The 18,292-nt window shown below is 47.4% G+C and overlaps 1 long non-coding RNA gene across 1 annotated transcript; it reads right to left on the bottom strand.

The window, feature by feature from the left end:
• Nucleotides 1-2,760: 2,760 nt before the first annotated feature.
• LOC123331164 lies at nucleotides 2,761-15,028 on the bottom strand. The gene is made up of 3 exons (XR_006547672.2): nucleotides 14,917-15,028; nucleotides 3,764-3,865; nucleotides 2,761-3,071 (listed from the first exon to the last, which is right to left on the bottom strand). It is a non-coding gene; the product is annotated as an uncharacterized LOC123331164 (long non-coding RNA).
• Nucleotides 15,029-18,292: the final 3,264 nt, after the last annotated feature.

The following is an 18,292-nucleotide window of genomic DNA, read 5'->3' as shown; positions in this document are numbered from 1 at the left end:
TCCCTCTCTTATCCCTCCCCTGCTTCATTTCTCACTCCCCAAGAATTCCAGAAAATTCTCAGAAGCGCTGCTTTTGCAGGTTTGTGCATGCAGAGAGTCAATAAGACACAGGCTGGTGGCTTTCCAGTGAGCCAACCAGCTTCACAGTTGTCCTCTTGTCACAATTATGAGTGACCCCAGTATACTTTGCACATCACATGGTTGTGTCTTCAAAGAAAAAGCAAAGCAGGGGACCAAGTCCGGGGAGCTTCCTATGTCATATAGAGCCTCTGGCCACGTTGAATACCTGGGAAGTGGAACAGTTCAGAAAACAGGCTTTTCTGAAATCTCTTAGCCAGTTACCTCGTCCTCTAAAGGGGACCAACGAGAGTAAGGCAAAGCATGACAGAGGGGACACCTGAAAAAACCAGGAAGACTGAGTTCCCCAAGTGTGAAGATCGCATTTTCAAAAAACCGCTACGGCGATAGTTCTGATCCTGCTGGCTTGTCCAAATTCTTGGTCAATCTTCTTACAGAAGATAGAGTCTAATTCCCCTCCTTTTCTTCACTTTAGAGTCTTTCTTCTAATGAATGGAATCCAGAGGAAGTGATGCTGTTTGATTTCTGAGGCTGGGTTAGAAAATGTGACGTCTTCGCCTCTCTCTCTCTTGCTCTCTTGGAAGCCCAGGCCTCACAGAAAGGCCACGCATGTGTTTCAGTCAACAACCAGCTAGAGTCTCAACCCAGAGCCAGCATCAAGGAGGGTGGGAGGGAGGGAGGAAGGAGCCTTCACATGCTTTCCGTTCCCAGCATCCACACCCAACCAGCTGACAAGTCGAAGAGGGATGAGCTATCTCTAAGTCCTCCCCATACTGCAGATTCTTGAGATATTAGTGATCTATTAGTGCACAACGAATTACCCCATAACTCTGTGGCTTGAAACACCTATTTTTCCACAGCATCTGTAGATCAGGGGTTTGGGCATGGCTTGGCTGAGTTCTCTGTGTCAGAGTCTTTCAAGGGCTGTGATCAAGACAACAGCTGGCATCGAGGGGTGCCACTGGGGAGGCTACACCTCCAAGCTCGTTCAGGGGGTTGCTAGCAAGACGTGGTTCCTTGAGGCCTATGGAATTATTGCCTTCAGTTCCTGGACAGGCGGGCTTCACGTCATGTGGTGGCTTACTTCATGCAAGCCAAGAAGGCAACAGAGTGAAAATGGAGCAAGCAACATCACAAGTAGCCTCCCATCATGCTTGCCGTATTTTGTTCATTAGATTCAAGTCATAGCAGAAAAGGCTTTCACACTAAGCAAAATTAATGTCTTGTTATTTTAATCCACTGGGCCTTGGGATGGTTTGTTACACAGTGTTAGGTAATTAGAAAACACCAAAACATAGGGAGAGGGGAGAACTAAGTAGGAAAACTGTATTTATTGAATATTTGCCGTGTATCAGGATCACTTGGCAAGACTGAGGCTTAGACAGGTTCAGGGAGTTGCCAAAGCTATTAATGGTATAAGGAAGATGAAACCAATTCTTTTAGATTCCACAACCTTTTCACTTTTCCATTCCACTTCTTGTCCTTTGAAGAGAAACTATCTCAAACCATTTGAATATCAAATAGTGTTTTACTGATGGCTTTTGTGTTTTCCAAATTCCTAAATTTAACCAGCAGAGACTATTTCTAGGTATACTTCCCCTCTCCCACCCCTTCAAGTCTCAATTTTGAAGAACTTTTCCTGTTAATCTGTATTTTCCTCAAATTCTGTATTTTATAAAGCTGGCAGGACCAGCCCTCCAACCTTAGCTAGATTTTCCTCCATAAAAACAAGCTTTCTGGAATACTATTGCTTGCCCGTGGTGAGGACATAGATTCCAGGAAGTTGCTTTTAATGCTAAAAAAAGAACATGAGGCAGACATCTGCTTGAACAGAGAAGAATGTAAAATCCAACTGCTCCCACTGCTGGTGTCTCTGTCAGCACCCACAACCCCCTCCAGTCCTGCAAGAGGAGCTTCAGGCTGAACGCATAAAAGCTGCGTGCTCACGGATTCAGGGACCAGGATCGGAGGGAGGTAGACTTTTCATTGCAAACCTTTTTGCATGGTATCTGCACACATAGTGTGCATGTAAATTACCTTTAAAAAAAAAACTGCTTAAAAATTAATCTCAGATGAGAGATTTCTGTTAAGAGAAATGGGGGTATTTATCAGGATGGATTCAGTGATCACTGTACCTTCTCCCCGGAGAAGGCAATGGCACCCCACTCCAGTACTCTTGCCTGGAAAATCCCATGGACGGAGGAGCCTGGAAGGCTGCAGTCCATGGGGTCACGAAGAGTCAGACACGACTGAGCGACTTCACTTTCACTTTTCACTTTCATGCATTGGAGAGGGAAATGGCAACCCACTCCAGTGTTCTTGCCTGGAGAATCCCAGGGATGGGGGAGCCTGGTGGGCTGCCGTCTATGGGGTCCCACAGAGTCAGACACGACTGAAGTGACTTAGCAGCAGCAGCAGTGCCCTGTCCCAGGGGCTGCTTCTGGGCCACCACATGTGTGATTAAGACCATACTGAAAGCTTCCAAAGTGAGCTCAGGCCTGGGAACACAGCAGAGATGGAAAGAGCATAGAGATGTTCTCATCAGGGTCTCCTGCCTGTTGGGGAGACAAGGAAGGTTTTTCCAAAAGCAGTGTTGCATTAAGGGGGACCTCTCCCAGGGCCCAAGAGTGGACTCTTGTCTAACACTCGGAAATGAATTATCCGAGGAGACACTCGAGTTAATAAAGCACAAGACTTTATTGGGAAGGGACACCTGGGCAGAGAGCTAGAGGGTAAGGGAACCCAGGAGAGCTGCTCTGCCACGTGGCTCACAGTCTTGGGTTTCGTGGTGATGGGATTACCTTCCGGGTTGTCTTTGGCCAGTTATTCTGACTCAGGGTTCTTCCTGGTGGCTCACACACTGCTCAGCCAAGATGGATGCCAGCGAGAAGGATTCTGGGAGGTGGTAGGACATGTGGTGTCTCCTTTTGACCTTTCCCAAGTTCTTTCAGCTGTTGATGGCTTGTTAGGTCCATGTTCTTTACTAAGACCTCCTGTCATAAAATAACGCATGCAATGGTTACTATGATGCCTGCCTGGGTGGATGGCTTCAGTCAGTATGTTTCTCCTAAGAGGAGCAGATAATTCACAGCCATACCCTAGATGCTCAGGGGTTGAATGATAATCTGAAAGATGAGTCAAATCAAAGGATGGTCCCATCCTTTTACAGTCTAAGTCATAATGACATTAATGATAATGAGAATTACTATTGTGAGTGCTTAGTCCATTAACATTTAATTAAATTAATGATAAGATTGGAATTAGATCTACCATTCTATTATTTGTTATCTGTTTCTTGGTTTTCTGTTCCTCTCTTCCCCTCTCCCTCCTAGTTTAGACTATTTAAAATATATTTTAGAATTATTTTATGTACATCTTGGCCTTTTAACTAGAACTATTTACATCATTTTTAAAGGTTACACTAGGGATTACACTATACATCCTTGATTTTTCACACTGTTATTACTGTACCATTTCATATAAAAATGTAGAAAATTTGCAGTTGTATTGTTCCATTTATCCCTCATGCTACTCCACCCACAGCACTTTTCACTGTTACTGCCGTGTGCATTACAACTACATACCTGTAATCTGTAAGCAATATTATAATTTCTTTTTAAAGAGTCATAAGTATTTCAAAGAAATGGAGAGAAAAAACAGTTTTATATATTACCCAGATATTTACCATTGCTAATGTTCTTTAATCCTTCCAGGCAGTTCAAGTTTCCCTCTGGTATAGCTTCCGTTCAGCCTGAAGAAATTGCTTTGTCTTTTTTCCAATGAAGCTCTGTAGGCAATGTAAAAGAACATCTACTTTGCCTTCTATTTTACAGGATATATTTACTGGATATAGAATTTTGAGCTGACAGTTCTTTCTCTTGACGCTTTAAAGATGTTTTTCCACTATTTTCTAGCCTCCATGTTTTCTCTTAAAAACTTGGTGGATGTTAAAATTACTGCTGTCCAGTATGCCACGTGTTGTTCTCTGGCTGCTTTCAAATTTCTCTTTATGTCCAGTTTTAACTCTAACGAACCTAGATGTGATATTTTTTGCCTTTGTCCTACGTGGGCTACTCTAGGGTAAATCTCCAAATTTATGTCTTTTACTAAATATAGAAAATTTTCAGTCATTGTTTCTTCAAATATTTTTTTGAAATATTCTTTCTTTCTTCTTCCTCTGAGACATTTATACGAGAATTTTTGATACTGCCCTAGAGGTCCTGGAGACTTTGTTCACGTTTTAAAATCTTTTTTTCCCCCTCTCTTTCTTCTTCAGATTGGATCATTTCTATTGGTATACCTTTACATTCACTGACTTTTTTCTGTCATCTCTATTTATATTAGTCCTGAGAGTTAGATTTCTCATTATTGGAAAATGGAGTTACAAATAAGCAAGAGAGGAAGGCTAAAATGAACAGGTTGATTCCTGTCACACTGAATTAGTGTTGGACATCAGTAGAAACTCATTTATTAGGATGATGGGAAAGAGAGAGAAATAGATGTGTTCACAAAAGTTAGTGTACATACATACATTCCCAAATCTATTCATCGACTTAGAAACAATGACATCCTCATAGCAATGAGTGCACCTCGTGACCAGATCTTGGTTTGAAAGGAACAGGACCCCTTGGAGAAACGGTTCATTCCAGGGCTAAGGCAGAGGAAATAAAAGATGAACTTCTAAGCATCTTGTGAAGTAAGGAAGTGCTCAAAAAAAAAAAAAAATTATGGGGGCTTCCCAAAAGACACAAGACCCTGGAAGGGCCCCTAATACATTAGTTTTGAATTATATCCCAACTAACAAAATAAATATGCTTTGTCCCATAGTACTATAAATCAATTGCTAACTAAATGAATGGGTGGAGGATGAGACAATTTCTCCCTCCTAAGAATTCCAACTAATCAGTGTAGAACAAAAGAAGAAAACGGAAAACCACAGTGAGACATTTCAGTAACAACGGTTGCAGGCAAGATTCAGCAACGAATGCTGAAAAAAACGGGTGAAGGCTTAAGAAAACACAGGGTGTGCCTTCAAAATATCTTCTTCAAATATTTATTAATTCCTGTAGTGGAATACGTTCACAAATTTTTAAACACTTCTCCTGCCAGGAAGAGGACTTTAATTTTTCTCTCTCTGAGTATGGGCTGGATGTAGACTCTCAGTTAACAAACAGTTTAAAATGAGAAAAAAGACTAACAGTATAGTGGAGAAACCTTCAGGTAGCCCTAGAACAAATTGCTCAAAGTCAGCATCACCAGTAATGAGACACATTGGCACCACGTACCCTCTGAAATGATGCAGTGAGGACATGTCACCTCGGTGGTAGTCCTCTCCAAGTTGTTATTTAGTCGCTGTCACGCCTGACTCTTTTGCAACCCCATTGACTGTAGCCCACCAGGCTCCTCTGTCCATGGAATTTCCCAGGTAAGAATACTGGAGTGGGATGCCATTTCCTTCTCCAAGGGATCTCCCCAACCCAGGGATCGAACTTGTATCGCCTACATTGGCAGGCAGATTTTTTACCACTGAGCCACCAGGGAAGCCCCAGGCCTCCCTAGGATCTAATCCTGAGAAAGCTTTAGACTAATCCAAATTGCAGGAAATTCTGCAAAATATCAGACCAGCACTCCTACACAGTGTCAAGGTCATGAAAGACAAGGAGAGAGTAGGAGTCTATCACAGATTGGAGGTAACTAAAGTAAATGTGAAGATTAATGCAATGTGGTGTCTTGAATTGGATCCTAGAACAGAAAAGGAGTGTTAGTAGAAAAATTGAGATAAACCTTCCCTTTAAAACGTATGACTTCTTGAGCATCAGGACAGAGTTATTCAACTCCCAGGCTGTAATGTAAAGCTTTCAACACTGACTTCTTGATGTGTTCAAGTCAGACATACCAATAATAATAACAGTGCCATTTATTGCCTCTTAATGGAGGCCAGATACTCAGCTCAGGATTTTACATACAGTGTGCCATTTAATCCTCCAAACAGCATCATCAACATCATCAACTCCATTTTACAGGTGAGATGTTGAGCACAAAGCAGGATAGTAATTTGCCCAAGGTCACACAGCTAGTAATTGCAGGAACCAAGATGTGAACTCAAGGAGTTTGGCTTCAGCCCTCAGACGCCTTAACTACTATGCTTGGTCTGTGGGAGTGTTTACTAAATTATTGCCTTGAGGAATTAGGAAACTCCATTACAGGGATACTGTGAATCATCCAAATAAGAACCATAAAATATTGGAGGAAGAAATGTTTATATAATTCTTTCTGAAGCAGCAAAATCTATACCCTTGTTTTCCAAGCTTTAGTCTTCCTCCAGCCAGTTCCCCAATTTCTGCCATGGCTGACATAACCTGTGCTCTTAGTCACTTAATATCTTTTAAATTGACTCAATTGTTTTTGCTTAAGTAAATTATTCAAAAAGGAAAGTGACCTCATGTCACTATTGTAAATGGAAAAGCAGTATCATTTACCTTAAGTAAATGGTAACCTAAAAATAAATACCATAGAAACAAAACAATCTCGATAGATTACAGTTAGATACTGGCGCTTGCCAAGGGCCTGAGCCTGAATGGGTTGTGTTCTCTCTTTGCTAAAACAAGGAAGATTTAACGAATGTTGGAGACCTGTCCATGGCAGACCAGCACCTAAAGGTAAGCAGAATTACCAAAAAAACTGAAGTCTTCTTTGTCATTTTGGAATTCAGTGACAGAGACCCCTCAGAAACTTAAACAAAGTAGAAACTATTGGTGTCTCACACAAAAGCCCACAGGCAGGAGGACTGGCCAGTATGGCACCCAACAGCACTGAGAAGAGGCACGTGCCAGCTTGTAGTCCCATCAGGGCAGCCTACACGACCACTTCAAGGACCAAGATTGCTGTTGCAATACCAGCCATCACTTCTGCTCTCCAGGGAACAAGAAGGAAAAGGGAATACCTCTTCTCTTTGAGAATACGTCTCCACTTTCGCTTGCATCTCATTGGCTAGAACTTATTTACATAGATTGGGAGACAGGAAAATGTAGTTTTTATTTTGGGGCAGCCAAGTATCTAACTTCAAAAAAAGGAATGGGAATTCTATTATTAGAGGAAAAGGGGGAAATGGATAGAGAGTAGCAATGTCTGTGATTTTACGATTCTCCATGCCCCACCTATTTTCTTCCAGGACTCGTCTTAGGAGAATCACCAAAGTGATTCCAGCCCAGGCCTTCAGCTGACCTCTCCACTTGCTTCTGAGGTTGACCTTGACCCTGCTGCTCCTTTGCCCATCTTCTGAGCTAAGGAAAGTACTTCTCTCCCCCTACTAAGGTTACATTTTGTTATTAGGCACCTTAAAGCTGCCCTGGCTCTGAGCCCATCTCTTACAGGGCTCCCTGTGCTAAGTGGGCTGTGAGATGAGCACTGCTCAGGGAGTCATCAGACCTGAGGTGCTTTCTGGCTGCCCCTCTCTGGCTGTGCTGCCATCCCTGATTCACGCCCAGAAACATTTCATCACTGAAAGTGACATTGCAGAGCCAGAGGCAGAGTTCCTGGCCGTGGGCTGGAAGAATCCATGGCCCCAAACTGAGTTGTGGGCTCTGATAACTCTGCCCTGAAACTTGAGAAGTTTCACACATTATAGGAAAGTTACACCACATCCAACACAAAGACATACACAAAAGGCCTTCTCAACATGAAGACAGAGACAAAACTTGCCAAGGATGGTGTTGGCAACCACTAGCAAGTTGGAGATGGAAATCCTCTTATATCAAATGACCTTTTTTTTTTTTAAATTTTATTTTATTTTTAAATTTTACATAATTGTATTAGTTTTGCCAAATTAATTATAGTCTGAAGAGGAAAGATGTGACCTGACCAGGGAAAGGAGGGAAGTTATGGGCACTGCCATTGACAGCCTCAGAGATGAGTCACAGATGCTGGGGTTACCATCCACCTGGACCACTGAGACCAGGACCACCACTCCAGGCAGGGTTGCGATCATAGGGTTTTAGAGCAGAAGGCCATCTGAAGACCCCCTGGCCCTATAAGTCTCCACATTTCCAAAATCAAAGACATTTTTTAAAAAGCATCAACCCAACAGACTTTTGTTTTAATAGTTCCGTGACAATTAAGTTGTACAAATTAATAATTAAATCACGTTTCTTGTATTTTGTACCTAAGACCCATATCTGCTGGTCAGAGGGCCTAGTGAGCATGGGCAAAATGATAAGACCAAGCTAAGCTTCCAGATGCTTGACATTTGCCTCCCACACAGGCTCAGGCTGCAGAAAAACCCATCGCTTTAGGTGGGAGGTTGAAAAACACCAGGAAAGAACTGGTAAGCCAACCCCACTCTTGGCATCTTTGCTGGTCTCCAGGCTCCTACCAGGTTGGAAAGAGCTAAACTTCACAGTCAATCTCTTCAACTTACTGGTGGGAAAACTGAGCCCACGAGGGGAAATGGCTCAGCCAAAGCCACCCAGTTATGGATGGTGAGCCATGTCGCACACCTCCTGACTCATGACCACTGTCCTGCCCACTTCTATACCCTCCCAATTGCTCAATCCCCAAACTCCAGCCAACAGTCTCAGAGCACAGTGTGGGAACCAGCTTAGCAGAGTCACAGGGAAGAGAGGGGTTGCTCCCAAAGAAAGGTGAATCATCCACACCCAAGTGTACAAAGTAGCAGGGACGCCTGGATCAGAAAGCCAAGCCTGTGCCAGAATGCCACGGGTGCCATAAACAAAGCAGCCAAACGTGCCAGACTCGTTGTGATTACCCAGCAGGCTGACAGTGTGTCTGAAGGCTGCAGCCTGTGACGGGTCCCAGGACATTCACCTGGCTTCTTAGATGGCTTCTTAGATGATCTTGTGCCAGTGATAAGAGAAAGCATTGTTTTCCCCAAACACTATCCAGATCTAACTCAGGAACAGACCACCCAGAAAGTAGTTGTAACCTGTCATGCCTAATAGGAGAATAAATTGTGATATGTTTTTATTCCCAGGGCCTGATGAAGTCACTGAGTCCTCAGATAAAGTGTCAAACCAGCCTGCAACACCACCTGATAAACCAAGTGTTAGCCCAGTTTTCTTAGTAGCCGTGCAAACTTGAGCTGGCTCTCGGGGGTCCTCGGTGCCTCAATCATAAGTGGGAAGATTTGTCCCTGTAGTGGTTTGCTAGGACTGCCAAGACAAAGTAACCACAGATGGGGATTTAAACAACAGAAATGTATTCTCTGTTTGTTCTGGAGGCTGAACGTCCAAGGTCAAGGGATCAACTGAGTCGGTTCATTTTAACGGCTGTGAGACAGTTTCTGTTCCTTGCCTCTCCCCTAGCTTCTGGCGGTTTGCTGGCAAATTTTGATGTTTCTCCCCTTGTAAATGCATCACTCTGACCTCTGCCTTCATCTTCACATAGCATTCTTGGTGTTGTGTGTGTGTGTGTGAATCTGTCTCCAGTTTCTTTTTTTTGTAAGAGCATCAGTCATTTGTATGAGGAGTCCACCCTAGTGACCTCAACCTAATTCATTACATCTGTAATGACCCCATTTCCAAAGGAGGTCATGTTCTGTGGTGCCAGGAAGTAGGACTTCAACATATGAATCAGGGGAGGACCCGACCCAACCCAGAACCGTCCACAGCCCCCCATCTCAGCACCGACTGTAAGGGTCACAGAAGGCCTCGCATGTGAAAGTACCTAGAGGCAGATAAGGCCAACAGGATGGAGAAGTCTGTGTGGTCCCTTCGGGCTGTGGGGGCCACTGAGATGTGGCTGTAACTCTGATAAGCAGAAACCTGGAAGTCCGAGCGCTTCCTGGCTACTCTGGACAACTCGGCAGACAGGTGGTGGCCATGTTTCCATAAAGGCTTGGTATAAAAAGGCAAACCCAGGCAAGCATTTTCACAGAGGCAGGGCCTCTCGGTTGGTCTGTGACTGAGGAAACTTTGGTTTCTTTTCTGCTCCATCCAAGGGTCTGCTGCAAATTTGCTCTAAGTGGGACTGCCTATCCTCCATCCCACTCATGTTAGAACTAAAACTGAAAGAACTGAGGCTAAAATAACTCAATGCCCTACGTGGTTTGGGGTGAGTGGACAGAATGTTGCCATTTCCTATTGCTGTGTGTAAATAAGCACTGATCACTCTGTAGGAAGCAGCAGATTTCCACACAAGACGAGGGTCACCAGCCCTGCGGAGCTGCCCCTGTTCACCTTGCCAGCTGCCTGGGCCACCCTCTCCTCCACCCGTGCTCCCTCCATCCTATGGCACAAAGAATTGGAGTAATTCATCCAAGGCCCCTCAGGTAAGTGGCAGAAACAGCATTCAGACCCAGCCGGTCTGGCTCTGAAACACCATAATTCCTCATGTCAGACTGAAGCTGGACCACTACCCAGACCAAAGGCTCAGATGCACGATGTGGTATTGACTCTGGAGACAAGCTTGGCCCAGGGGGCGAGTAGAATTTTCCACATTGTGCTTTAGAGTTTTTCACCTAAGTGTCTTGAAGAAGGGAGGCCAGTGGTGGATGCAAAGGCTAGACCATCTGGAGTGAGAGGGAGCCTTCATGTCCCCTTCCCTTGGGGAGGCCTAAGTAGTTTTTTTCATTAATTGATTGAACCTATTGGAAAACATATCAAGCATACAGACAAGGGTAGAGTATTAAAATGTACATACTATTTGGCTTTATCAAATTTAACACTAAGCCATTTTTGCTTCAGATGTTTTACTTTTAAGAAATAAAACCAGAGATGAGTTGAAGTTTCCTGCACATTGTTCCCCTTTCTTCAGAAGAAACCACCATCATAAGGTTGTGTTATCATTCCCAGGAGTATTTTATACTCTTAATACCCATGTGTGCATCCATACATATCTTACAGTACTGATTTGCAGGTCCTAAAACTTTTTCCCAGTGAAATCATACTGGACATTCCTTACTCACTTCTTTCCACTCCACCATTTGCCTTTGCTTGTATCGTGTTGATCCCTGTGGCTGCAGTTCATTCATTTTAACTTCTGTAAAAATAGGCCACAATTTTAAATGTTAATTTTCTGGTTGCTTTGCATTTTTTTTAATGTTAAGAATGACCTTGTAAGAAGATTCTTGTACCAACGAGGCTCTCACGCTCTTCTGAAGCATAATCTTAGAAGTAGGATGCCTGAGTCATGGGGGAGGAGCATCTTCAAGTCTTCAGACAGTCACTAGACTTCCCTCCAAAGTGGTTCTACAGATGTACCTCCCACCTGTAGAACTTTGAACTCTCCACATAGTTGCCTACACTTGGTATCATCAACCTTTAAATTTTTTGCCAAGCAAAATGAAATGGTGTCTCCCTGAGATTTTAATTTGAATTTTCTTTTACTAGCAGTGAGATGCAGCATCTTTTCATGGCTTTATTTTATGGGCATGAGTCTTTGGGTGTCTCCCCTAGTGAGCTTCAAGGGGAAGTGCAGAGTAGCCAGAGCTTAGATCTCAGGCCTGGTGCTCGTTAACTCTAGAAGCTCTCCTAACTCCTGGGTAAGAAATTCACTGTTGCCTGAATAGCCTGGAGGGCCTTGTGAAGGGTGAAGGGAGAGAGTAACGGGAGAAGTGGCCTGTTTTACCCTATCCGTCTACTAAACAACTGGAGTCCAGCACAGCACCCCGGTTGGTGACCTACTGCATGACTGTCACAAGGCCAGTCCAGGACGGCAGGTGCCCTCTTCTCTACAGAAGCCTTTTGGGGAGGATGTGAGCAAGAGAAAAGGTAAGATCAAGAGACAACTGCCCTCATAAACCACAAGGTCATATTGTACAGCCCGGGAACTGCCCTGATCATTCTGTGACAAACATAATGCAAACGAACATGAAAAAGGGACTCAGAGGGCGAGGCTGAAATGAACCAAAGTCACTCAGTCATGTCTGACCCTTTGTGACCCCGTGGACTATAGCCCGCCAGGCTCCTCGGTCCATGGAATTCTCCAGGCCAGAATGCTGGAGTAGGTAGCTGATCCCAAGGCTGATGGATGTTTAATTTTGTCCCATAGATTTGCCAACACACAGGTCCTGGGAGAGCTCCACAAGGCAGTGCCAAGAGAGCATGTTCAGGGTCAGGGTCAGAAACCCGCCCGGAGTGAGCTGAGGGAGCCGAAGGGTGTGCAGACGTGTCTCTTGACAAGCTCAACTGTGAATGAGAGCAGAAGGGCAAGGAGTTGAGGCAAGGTTTTCTTTCACAAAGAGCCAAAGCATTTAAATCCGAGAGAAAGAGATGCAAGAACAGGGCTGTGAACTACTGGAGTGAGGTTTCAGGAGAGCCACCATCCACCATCACAGGAGGTGGGGAAGATCGTGTAGATGAGGCTGGAAGGCTTGGAGGCCAGTGCCCATCTATGGCTGTTCTGCTCTCTTCTTGGGGCAGGATGCTTGGCTTTCAGATGCTCAGGTAGGGGGTCACATAGGAAAGTTGAGACTGAAGCCAGCTTGAAACAGTCCTGGAGAACGGGAGGGTGAGCTCGTTAAAGACTGCCACCTCCCTGTCGCCACCTTGCAAACACCTGTTCTAATTCTGCTGTCCTGACTGTGCTTGGATGTTCAGGAGGGCAACAGATGAGGAAACCATGAAGTAAGGCAACCCTGCGCTCAAGTTGGAAGTCCCTGAGACACTGAAGAGAGGGGAACCATCTCCCTCAGAGCTGCAGGCCACCTCTGAATAGGAGGCAGGGTCAGGACTCGAAGCAAGGACCCAGGAGTGGCCAGTGTTTCTGCATGAAGATGCCTTTGTGCCATAGGGAAGACATGGAAGGGTCAAGGACCAATGATGACAGGCTTGATTCAATAGTTCACTGGTTTGCTTTCTCTTGATTCTACAAGTAAACATGTTTACTGTGTTCTCTTTTTCCATCAACTGAGTATATAGTATGGCAGAAGAAAAAAAAAGTGGCTGATATTTTTTTGGTTAATTACTAACACTTCTCTCCTGATTTCTCTTTATTGCTTAAAAAATTAATGTTGACTTAAATATTTTTCACTACCTCTCCATTTAAAGGTTTCTCATCCCCTCGCTGACTGTCAGGCGAGACGGAGCAGCGGTTTAAAATTTTTTTCTTTTTCATCCCCATTTAACAGACAAAGAAGCTGGGGACCCTGCAGGAGATGTGATTTGCAAAGACTACTCAGCTTGTGAAAGGCAGGGTTTCAGCTGAAGGCTGTCATCTCTGGCTCGCAGGGCTGGGGTCCGAGTGATGAGGGGCTGGGAGTTCTAGCACCGGCAGACAGGGTACCCGGCGACTCCTTGGGCGCCCTCTCCTGGTGGTCGGTGTATGAGCAGGATATCTTCTCCAAAGAGGGCGGCTCTTTCAGGGCAGAAAACTGTGGAAAGCACCTCTGATGCCAGAGAAAACCAGAGGCCTGCCAAGCTCGGCCTCTGCTTAGACGGCACCAGGCCAGAACAGAACTTGGCTTTCACTGAGCCATGAGCAAAGAGCCAAAGAAAACAATGAGGGGACCCACAGCCCCTAGAAGCCAGCCCCCTGCCCCCAGCCCCTCTGCAGACAAGTTCTAGTGACTCACTCCTCCGCAGGGAGCGGCCTGGGAGGAAACAGTCCAGGAGCGCATGGGAGAAACTCTACGGACGGACGTCAAACAGGTCCTGGTCTCCAGGAAGGAAAAACACCACTGAAATCACCACGGTTGGCAACGGTGCTGCTCTCCAGGGTCCCGGGGTGTATGGTGAATGGCGTGCAGGAAGGACAGCGAGAGAGCGGGGCACGGGTTCAGCCACACCCAGGAGCCAGCTTCCCGGCCACGGCTGGACAAAGGGTCTGCTGCGACAAGCCTGGGATTGTGGACCGTCAGCCACCACACGGCCAGGTGTGATTAAGATGCTATGGAGAGAATCGTCTAGATTTTGCCTGCGCAAGGCTAACATTTTTAAGGACCATCATTTTGAACTTCTTACCAAAAGAAGAGTCTGAGGCCTGATTCTCGTCTGTATGAAATGCCATCTTTGCAGCAAATAACAACAACAAAAAAAGAGAATGAATCAAACACAGAAACAATGAAGATATTCAAACCCATGCTCTCTTATTGCTAGAGCCACAGAGCTTCAACCCCTGATGCTCAGAATGTTACCTAAACACACACTTTTGCTTCTCAGTGTTGGCACAGTTAGGAACGGAGAATGACCGTGCTGGCAGACCAGGCTCCCTCGAAGCTCCCAGGTGGTCAGCTTCCGGCTGGAGAGAGGGGTGTCCAGGGATGGAGTTCTTGGGATGCAGGGCACTTGGCTGAAACTAAAGGCTCTGCTTTTACTGGGGCACCCAGGGACTGACTCTCTACAGTGTCCAGCACAGGTCCAGAAATTCACTCTTCAATCCCTTGGTCCATGCATTCATTCACCTGCCATCCTACAGGCATGTGCCAATGGCCCTCTTGTGTCTGATACAGAGTTGGGCTCCTGGGTGGATTCAGAGAGCAAAGAGATGGTCTCCGCCTTGAGTAACTGCAACGTGATGCAAAACAGGCCACAGAGCTGTGCTGTGGGGATACATGCGCACCTTGGGTTCCTGGCCTCCGGCCCCTCTGCCGGGACACCTGCTCCCTCACTTCCTTCGGGTCTCTGCTCACATTCCTCTGTCCCGGAGGTCTTCCCCCATTACACGCCATCACTCCCTGTCCCCTGACCCGGCCTTATCATGGCACTTACTCCTCCTGGTCTCTCATGTATTGATGGTCTTGCCCAGAGTGTCAGCTTCATCGAGGCAGAGACCTTGTCCTGCTCTCTTTCGAGTTCTCAGCTCCTATACAGGGCTTCTCACTGACACTGAAAAGTAAATGTTGTGAGAAGAAAGAGCAGAGAGACGGACACTGCTGTGACTCACCAACCATGGCACATGTGAGAGGGCTTCCAGCTGGAGGTGTCCTAGGGCCGGGACTTACAGGAGGATTTGCCTGGGGTGGAAAAGAGAGGACCAGACAGCCAAGCAAAAGAAGTGGTACCTACAGGACTAAGGAGGTTGGAAGGAGGCGAGGCTGGGGGCAGGCGGGAATACGGCTGAAGGCCCTTGAGGCCAAAAAGGGGTCACGGCCTCATCCCTGAGCTGTTGGGAATGATCCAGAGTGATTAAGCAGAGGACAAGAAAGAGACGGGTGTGCTGGGGTGGGGAGAGATGGAAGGAGGCTTGTTGGTCAGGAAGCACTTGATTTCGCAGTTTTCAGTTGGTGCCAGCAGGGAGGCAAGTTCTGGGGAGGGGGCAGGGGGTCCCCAAGTGCAGCCCAGGTGGGGCCTGGAGGGTTTCATGGAGGAGGTAAGCCCAGTACAGGGCTCTGGAGCCCACACCAGATGGTAGGGTGGCTGGAAGGGGGAAGAGAGCAGGGCAGGACGCCAGGCCAGCTCCCCATGGCTGACATGCCCACTCCTCCCACCTCTGCCTCCCCGTGATCACCAGCATATTCACCCCAAACAGTCAGCATGGACTGAGACTAATTATCCAGCCAGGAAACGCCTGCGTGGACAAGGCCACGTCTCCTGACAGCCCCAGCCCTGCCCGGGCGGCCTTGAGCGTTCCCTGCCTGCTCTCCTCGTCTGGTGCCAGCCCAAGGCCGGGGACTCGCCCTAGACACAACTCGGCCCTCACCCTGCTCCGGACCTTCTTAGCTCCACCCTGACCCTCCACAACCCTGGCCCCCTCCCCATGACTGACCCTCCCCACCCTCAGAGGAGGCTTGGGGTTTCAGTCTCGCTGGGACCAGCAGGGCCTGAGCGAGAAGGGATGCAGGGCTGGGCTCCTCCTGCTTCTGCCCTTCAAAGGCCCCCCTTGGCTCCATCTCCCTCTCTGCCCTTCCTTCCACCTGCACTCAGGGAAGGAGGGCAAGGTACACCCACACAGGGCCCCCTGGTGACCCACCAACAAGCCCACGCCAGGCCTTGAGGAGGGAGACGAAGTCCGAAAATTAGCACGTCCAGAGATGCCACCCACCTCGCTCGGGGCTGGGGGAGACACATCATACTTACACAGCATTGCTCCTTATAGCTCCAAAGTCACTTTTTGGTGCAAAAACATGAAAAATGTATTATGTATGACTTGGTATCACATTTGATATATTTAGATAATTTTTCAGAAATGAAAACTAGCAAAACCTCTCTGGGAAAAGAAATTCCCATTCCCCCACCACCACCACAACCACCAAACTTTCAGGGTATTTTTGTGCCTTCCTGGCTCTGCTCTGGGGAGGGGAGGAGCTGGAGACACCACCACCACCCCCCACAACCAGGGAGCCCACCCCTGGGAGAGGGGAGCGTGCAGCTAGCTCTTCCCGGGTGTGTGGCCCCACCAGGGATGTCAAATTGATTAACTTCATCATGGTAGTGAGCTCCCTAATGTTTTTCTTTGCAGTATCTCGGCTCTAAACGATCGTGACCCAAGGCAATTTACAGTTACTTCCATTTTTTTTAATGAAGTCTGATTTAATAGTCGGAATGGTTAATGGCCTCGTCTGTCACACATAATAAAACAGAGCCTAATTGTATTTTAAAAAGGCCCTTTTGGTATGAACAGAAGCAACAACTTGATTGCCTTGTGAGAGAGGGCTTTGCTGTGCGCTGAGATGCCTTCCCAAGGGCGCCACTTTCTCCCTGGGTCACCATTTCACCCTCCCCACAGTTCTTTCTTCTAAAAAGGAATTCCTAATTCCCCAGCCAGTTAAAACCCTTGGCCATCCTGCCAGCTTCCTCAGGCTGCCCCATCTTCAGGCACCCAGGGTTTTATACCCCTGCATAATTACAGCCCTTCAGGCCCTCCCCTTAGAAGCAAATAGCCTAACACCCATTTTACAGCTGGGAAAACTGAGACTGGCTTGTCCTACTATCCCAGAGCCCCAGGGCGGTGAGTCAGGGCCTCTCTGGTCTGGCTCTGTTACCAGCTCCCACCACTGACCCTCCCCTTTCAGACAGATAGCCCATGCTGGCTCCTCCCCTGTGACAGAACAGGGCCCCTGTGAGCAGGCCAGAGCCCTGGCCTCTCAGAGTCACTGTGCTCTGTGGGGAAACTAAGGCAGGGACGAGTGATTCACCCAAGAGCCCAAGGCTTGTTCAAAGGGCCCTGAGATAAAATTTTGGTCCTTGAGCAAATAACACACTTGCCTCCTATAAAATAAGAAAGTTTGGGAAATCCTACAGAAACCTGGCCATGGCACTCCCCCAACCCCACCCTCCCAAGTCTCCTGGTTTTCTGTCCTCAGCAGCCTGCGTTCAGGGCCCTGCCTCCCCCAGCCTCAGCACTCCCTGAGCGAGCCCACTCTGGAGCCTTCGGCGAGGTTTACCAGTTGGCCAAGCAGGTGTCCCAGGGAGACCAGAAAGCTTAGCTGATACCACACTGAATGCACAGTAACCCTCCCCCTGGGAGTGAGGGATATCCAAGACATGACAGTGTACTTTGTGCTGTGAGCCATGTGACCCTGAATGTGAACTCCCTCTGTGAAACACAGTCACATCTGTCTCGCCCTCCGCTTGACAACCTCTGGCTGAGGGGGCATCCCCACAGCCCTGCCTTCAGTGGGCTCTTTGTTGAGGGCGTGGGGGTGCCAGTTAGGCCCATAGCGCCCCTGTGGGCTGGAAAGAGGCCAGAGTCCCATAGATGAAGTGTGTGGTGAGGGGAGCGGCTTGAACCAGTCACAGTGTGCACCCTGCAGGCTTGGGAAACAAGGCCTGTCTGGACACTCCTGCCCTTCATCCTGGAGCTCCCTTCAAGAGCCCAAGCCTGAGCAGAGGCCAAGGAGCAAAGAGCTTGTGGGCTCTTGTCCAGTGTTTTGGGCTGGAGTTGGGATGGGTAAGCTGGGAGATATAACTGCTGCTGCCCCTCTGAGCAGGGCACGGGCTGGGGCCTATCTGGCTTCTCTGAGAAGGGGAAGGAAGTTGTGGGAATGGGGACCCTTCTAGTCCCTCGCGGTAAACTATGGGGAGAGGTGGGCTTAGAGTCGAAGGACCAGGCTGCAGCCTGCCCGGCCTCCAAACTGTATGGTTTGGACCCTGCTCCTGTCTGGAATGGACAGGCAGTGATTGTCAGGACCTGGAGGCTGTGGGCAGACCACACAGGACCTTCCTCACCCACGCACGCGGAGAATCCGCAGGAAGCAGAAGTCCTCCCTTCCCAAAGGGCAAAATGGGAAAGGAACCTGTGTTCTCATTCGCTCGCTCTCTCCCTCCTGTCAGCTTCAACCTGAAAAGGACAAAACGAAAGTCGGTACCTAGAATAGCTG

This window comes from Bubalus bubalis, chromosome 22 (assembly GCF_019923935.1).
Source record: "Bubalus bubalis isolate 160015118507 breed Murrah chromosome 22, NDDB_SH_1, whole genome shotgun sequence".
Taxonomy (NCBI): domain Eukaryota; kingdom Metazoa; phylum Chordata; class Mammalia; order Artiodactyla; family Bovidae; genus Bubalus; species Bubalus bubalis.
This window is presented reverse-complemented; position numbering and strand designations above follow the sequence as displayed.